This window comes from Ranitomeya variabilis, chromosome 3 (assembly GCF_051348905.1).
Source record: "Ranitomeya variabilis isolate aRanVar5 chromosome 3, aRanVar5.hap1, whole genome shotgun sequence".
Classification (NCBI taxonomy): domain Eukaryota; kingdom Metazoa; phylum Chordata; class Amphibia; order Anura; family Dendrobatidae; genus Ranitomeya; species Ranitomeya variabilis.
The window spans coordinates 280,242,327-280,248,191 of record NC_135234.1 but is presented as its reverse complement, the minus strand read 5'-3'; the positions used below and the strand labels follow the sequence as shown (position 1 = coordinate 280,248,191).

Sequence of the window (5,865 nt, the reverse complement as noted above, 5' to 3'; positions counted from 1 at the left end):
TACAAATAGAAGGAAATTTCCACACAGAAATAAATCATTGAGAGCTCCTTCATTCTCATTGGTGTTGGCAATAAAAATCTTCTTCGAACTGGCAAAACAGAACATTATTGCCATGTCCCCCCAGGTGGGCACATCACCCAATATTTCCTTGGCAGAGAGTCGAGCCATTATGGATTTGAAAAACAACAATGCCTTTCTAATCAAGGAGGCCGACAAGGGGGCAATGTCGTCTTGTGGCCCACCCACATGTATCTAGAAGAGGCAAACAGACAGCTAAGTAACTCCCGGTTTTATCATAAATTACCATCAGACCCTACACAAATATTTCTGTCTAAACTACACACACTTTTGTGTAAAGCCAATCAGTACGGTATTATCACCACCAGTAATGAGAACAAATACGTGTGGGTGGAACATCCTATTATTGCCACATTTTACATGCTGCCAAAGATGACAAAAAGCCCCCTGGTTGACCTATATTCTCAAGCATAAGAAGCCTGTGTGAGAGGGCCAGTGACTACCTTGACTTTTTCTTGCAGCCGATTGTATTGGCCCTACCCTCGTTTGTCAGGGATTCTGCCCATTTTATTGAAATCTGTCAGGGCATTATGTTACCTACAGAATTCCTTCTGGTAACGTGCGACGTAGGATCGCTTTATTCCAATATCAGTCACACAGATGTGATCAATGCGGTATCTTTTTTCTTAGACAAAAACAAACAGGGGGGCCGTCATGCTTTTTTGCTTGAACTCTTGAAGTTTGTTCAACATCACAACTTTTTTCTCTTTGACAGGACATTTTATATTCAGGTGTCGGGAGTGGCGATGGGGTGAAATGTGCACCAGCCTATGCTAATATCTTTTTAGGCTGGTGGGAGGAGAAAGTTGTGTACCCATCCATGGCTTCCCAAGAAAAGGTTTGCCATTGGCATTGTTATATTGATAACATATTCTTTTTATGGATGGGTACGGAGGCTGATTGCATAAAATTTTTGAACCATCTGTATATTAACTCCTACAACATTTTCCTCACGCACTTTATCTCCACCAGTTCCGTCACCTACCTGGACTTGAGGATATATGTACAAGATCATCAACTGGCTACTGACCTCTTTCATAAATCAACTGCAACCAACTCACTACTGGAATATAACCGATTTCACCCAACACATACAAAGGTGGGTGTGCCAATAAGTCAGTTTCTACGTGTCAGATGTAACTGTACCCATGATGCCGATTTTTTTTTGTCACAGGCCCGTGGACTTACGGACCGCACGCAGCAGGATCAGACACTCCTATCCTCTATACCACAGGGCTCAAGTCAACATACTAGATTTATCACAGACTTTAACAACAGTTGGCATCAGGTGAGGGCTATCATATCTAGACATTGGCCAGTTCTCAGAACCGATGCTCAGACGGCTGAAGTCATGAGTGACAGGCCACTCCTCACGGCGAGAGGAGCTCCAAGTGTACGTGACCTCTTAACTAAGTCACTTTTCTAGACCTACCATTAGATTGAACAGGGGCATTGTCCTCAAGGAGTCTTTTCCCTGTGGGGATTGTAATATCTGCCCCTTTATGGTACCCAGAAGTGACACTTTTGTTAACCCAGGTGACCTTATTAGTCACCTACTAAAAACTTACATTAACTGTAAATCTAGAGATGTGATATATCTTATAATCTGTCCATGTAATAAATTATATTTGGGACAAACATCCCAAGAATTGAGAAAGAGGGCCCAGAAGCATATATCAACAATTCATCTGGCAGCAGCAGACCAGAGGAAGGGCAAACCCCTTAAGGCCCCGTCTCACACAGCGACGCTGCAGCGATACAGACAACGATGCTGATCGCTGCAGCGTCGCTGTGTGGTCGCTGGGGAGCTGTCACACAGACAGCTCTCTCCAGCGACCAACGATCAGGGGAACGACTTCGGCATCGTTGAAACTGTCTTCAACGATGCCGAAGTCCCCCTGCAGCACCCGGGTAACCAGGGTAAACATCGGGTTACTAAGCGCAGGGCCGCGCTTAGTAACCCGATGTTTACCCTGGTTACCAGCGTAAATGTAAAAAAAAACAAACAGTACATACTCACCATCTGTTGCCCGTCAGGTCCCTTGGCGTCTGCTTCCTGCTCTGACTGAGCCGCCGTACAGTGAGAGCTGAGAGCAGAGCGCAGCGGTGACGTCACTGCTGTGCTCTCACTTTACGGCGGCAGTCAGAGCAGGAAGCAGACGCCGGGGGACCTGACGGGCAACAGATGGTGAGTATGTACTGTTTTTTTTTTTTTACATTTACGCTGGTAACCTGGGTAAACATCGGGTTACTAAGCGCGGCCCTGCGCTTAGTAACCCGATGTTTACCCTGGTTACCAGTGAAGACATCGCTGGATTGGTGTCACACACACCGATTCAGCGATGTCAGCGGGACCTCAACGACCAAAAAAAGGTCCAGGCCATTCTGACACGACCAGCGATCTCACAGCAGGGGCCTGATCGCTGGTACGTGTCAAACATAGCGAGATCGCTACTGAGGTCGCTGTTGCGTCACAAAACTTGTGACTCAGCAGCGATCTCGCTAGCGATCTCGCTATGTGAGAAGGGGCCTTTACTCCTGTAGCTGCTCATTTTCTAGCAGTGCATGGGGGTTCGACTGCGAATACCAAGATAATTGGATTACAAAAAGTCCCTTATGGGACAAATCGTTTATTGCAGATTGAGTCTAGGTGGATCTTTGAACTACAATCGGTGGCACCATCTGGACTAAATGAGGAGCTCCTTTTTACTGGCTTTTTGGGTTGATTGTCTATATTGGATCTATATGACTTTAACAAAGTCCCCTCTCCTTTGAAAATAGATGACACTGGATTTGATTCTATTAGGATTCCATTCCAAGACTACTCATCATCTCTTGGGACTGTGCTAATTTCTTCATTATGGGGCATGGCTTTGGTCTTATCTGATGGGGTACATCAGCATATCATCTTTTGAGGACAACACGGACATGGATAAGGATAATGAATGGATCTACATACCAAGAACAAGGGGCCCCTATATCCAAATCCAATGAAAAAAAGAAAAGAAAACGGCTTGCACTCACCAGGCCCGATGAACAGTAATAGTCTTTATTAGAACATATGCAGTAAAATCAGGGAGAACGTGTCCATGTAGGATGACAGCTGTTTCGCGCGCACCCGCGCTTCCACTGATCCGCCCCTATATCCAAATATTTCCTTCTATATCATTACTGGACAAGCTGTCTGATCCAATTGATTGGACCTCTCAATGGACCATCTCTTTATGCCAATATGGACATGGACTAAATGAACAATCGGGCTCTTGGCTCACATACCAAGGGGCTCTCTTTAAGGGGCTCCTCTTTAAGGTATTCTATACATATGGCATGATGATTCACCAGGTGCTGTATTGTGTATGGCCGCAGACTTGATGCACTAAAGGGATACTTTAGCTAGGTTCCCTTTTTCTCGGCAATTTAAACAATTAATATATGAGATGGATGTGTCCCTGTTTATGGGATTTTCTGATGTGTTAATCACCAGAAATATTTGGTATCTCTTTTTTAAATATTCTGGACATATTCTTCTCCCTTTTTTCGTTGAAGAACCTGACATACCATCCATTCATTGAGTCAATTCTTGGTGCATAGCCCTAGTATATTGAATCCATTTTGAGGGACTACTTTTGGCCCCCATAATATTGAGTTACCTTATGTATTGTGGTGTATTCACATATGTGTTCGGGCTAACTGGATCTATCTGTAATGGAAATATAATAAATGATAACCCAAATTAGTATTTATCAGAAAACTAAGCAAGAACTAATTTAAACAATATCTTTATTTCAAACTAGGATAAACAAACCAACACAACCCCTTAAAAAACCCTTCTATATGACACAGGGTTAACTAACTGGCCTGCATGTTAATGGGCAGAAAAAAGTGGCATACCCGTCTAAAAACTGACACCTACACGTCCCTAGGGTAACCCCTACCTAACTGCGGAGGTTGGCACCCTCTTGAACGCAGTATGGCGCCCCCGCTCCTCGACGGCTGACCCTAATTGCCCTGTGGATCCCTAGTAAATGATTATTCGTGGACACCTCACACTTGCCCACACCTAGGGCCCAAACTTAACAAAACAGATGCCAGATGAAATTTCCACCAAAGTGCCATAATGACAACAAACAAACACGCTGCCTCTCAAGGCTCAGTTGGATAACATATGGCACATCTAGCCGTCTGCTCTAAGCCTCCTTCACTGGCTATTACACCCTCATGCGTCCCTGCCCAGACAGCCCTGCCTGACAGCGGAGGTTGGCACCCTCTTGAACGCAAAGTGGCGCCCCCGCTCCTCGGCGGCTGTCCCTCGGATGCCCTAGGTTGCAAAGAGGCACAGCATATCACCGATGTTGTAACACATGGTTCTTTTTCCCATGTGCCTCCTGAGGAACCATATCATGGGGGGGAAACGCGTAGAGGCGAGATCTGGGCACAGATAAGTGCACCAGATTTTTATCCATTTATTTCTTTGATTTTTCCACCATGTATATACTCTAAGCTAATATTGCTACTGTAGTTATTTGCCTTTAGTATATAGAGAGTATTGTATCTCCTTTGTTTTTTGTGATAAGTTCACAAACAGAGTCGATATATGTCATATGGATACTGGGTCTGACTCACTGTGCATTTTTTAACACTACCTTATGCTTATACTGCAGCCCACTAGTATAGCCCCATAGGCACTCTCCTTTAGCAGGTTCAATTGTCTGTAGGGACTTGCCTAGGGCATCCGAGGGACAGCCGCCGAGGAGCGGGGGCTCCACTTTGCGTTCAAGAGGGTGCCAACCTCCGCTGTCAGGCAGGGCAGTCCGGGCAGGGACGCATGAGGGTGTAATAGCCAGTGAAGGAGGCTTTATGCAGACGGCTAGATGTGCCATATGTTATCCAACTGAGCCTTGAGAGGCAGCGTGTTTGTTTGTTGTCATTATGGCACTTTGGTGGAAATTTCATCTGGCATCTGTTTTGTTAAGTTTGGGCCCTAGGTGTGGGCAAGTGTGAGGTGTCCACGAATAATCATTTACTAGGGATCCACAGGGCATTTAGGGTCAGCCGTCGAGGAGCGGGGGCGCCATACTGCGTTCAAGAGGGTGCCAACCTCCGCAGTTAGGTAGCGGTTACCCTAGGGACGTGTAGGTGTCAGTTTTTAGACGGGTATCCCACTTTTTTCTGCCCATTAACATGCAGGCCAGTTAGTTAACCCTGTCTCATATAGAAGGGTTTTTTAAGGGGTTGTGTTGGTTTGTTTATCCTAGTTTGAAATAAAGATATTGTTTAAATTAGTTCTTGCTTAGTCATCTATCTGTAATGGTCAATTTTTCCTTCGATCAGGACTCTGCCTTATGGGATAAATGTGGCTTTCTGACGTCTGTATCTTACCATTGTGGATTTCAACCAAAAGAGAAATAAATAATAGCAAAGTACTTGAACTTTCCAACATATATTTATCTTATTTCATATAATATACTTGTGTTTGGGCCAATCTGATGCATCTGTTATGGTTAATAATTCTTTTCTTGATCATGACTCTGCCTTGTGGGATAAATGTGGCTTTCTGATGTTTTTATGCCACCATAGTTGATTCTAATTAAAATTTAAAATAAATACCGTAACAGCAAAGTATTTTAAATTTTCAATACATATTTATTTTATTTTACAATATATATACTTATCCGCCTTACTGAGGCTATATATGTACTTATACTTTTCCCAGTGGCAATAGCTAATTGCAATTATCATTATAGTGCTTTGGAACAAAGCACTATATTGTAATCCGAACGTGGATAA

General features: G+C 44.1%; 1 long non-coding RNA gene across 1 annotated transcript; it reads left to right on the top strand.

Annotated features, from left to right (window-relative positions):
• Positions 1-702: 702 nt before the first annotated feature.
• On the top strand, positions 703-3,829 carry LOC143818167 (uncharacterized). Its single transcript, XR_013224356.1, has 4 exons — positions 703-916; positions 1,051-1,177; positions 1,253-1,366; positions 2,860-3,829. It is a non-coding gene; the product is annotated as an uncharacterized LOC143818167 (long non-coding RNA).
• Positions 3,830-5,865: the final 2,036 nt, after the last annotated feature.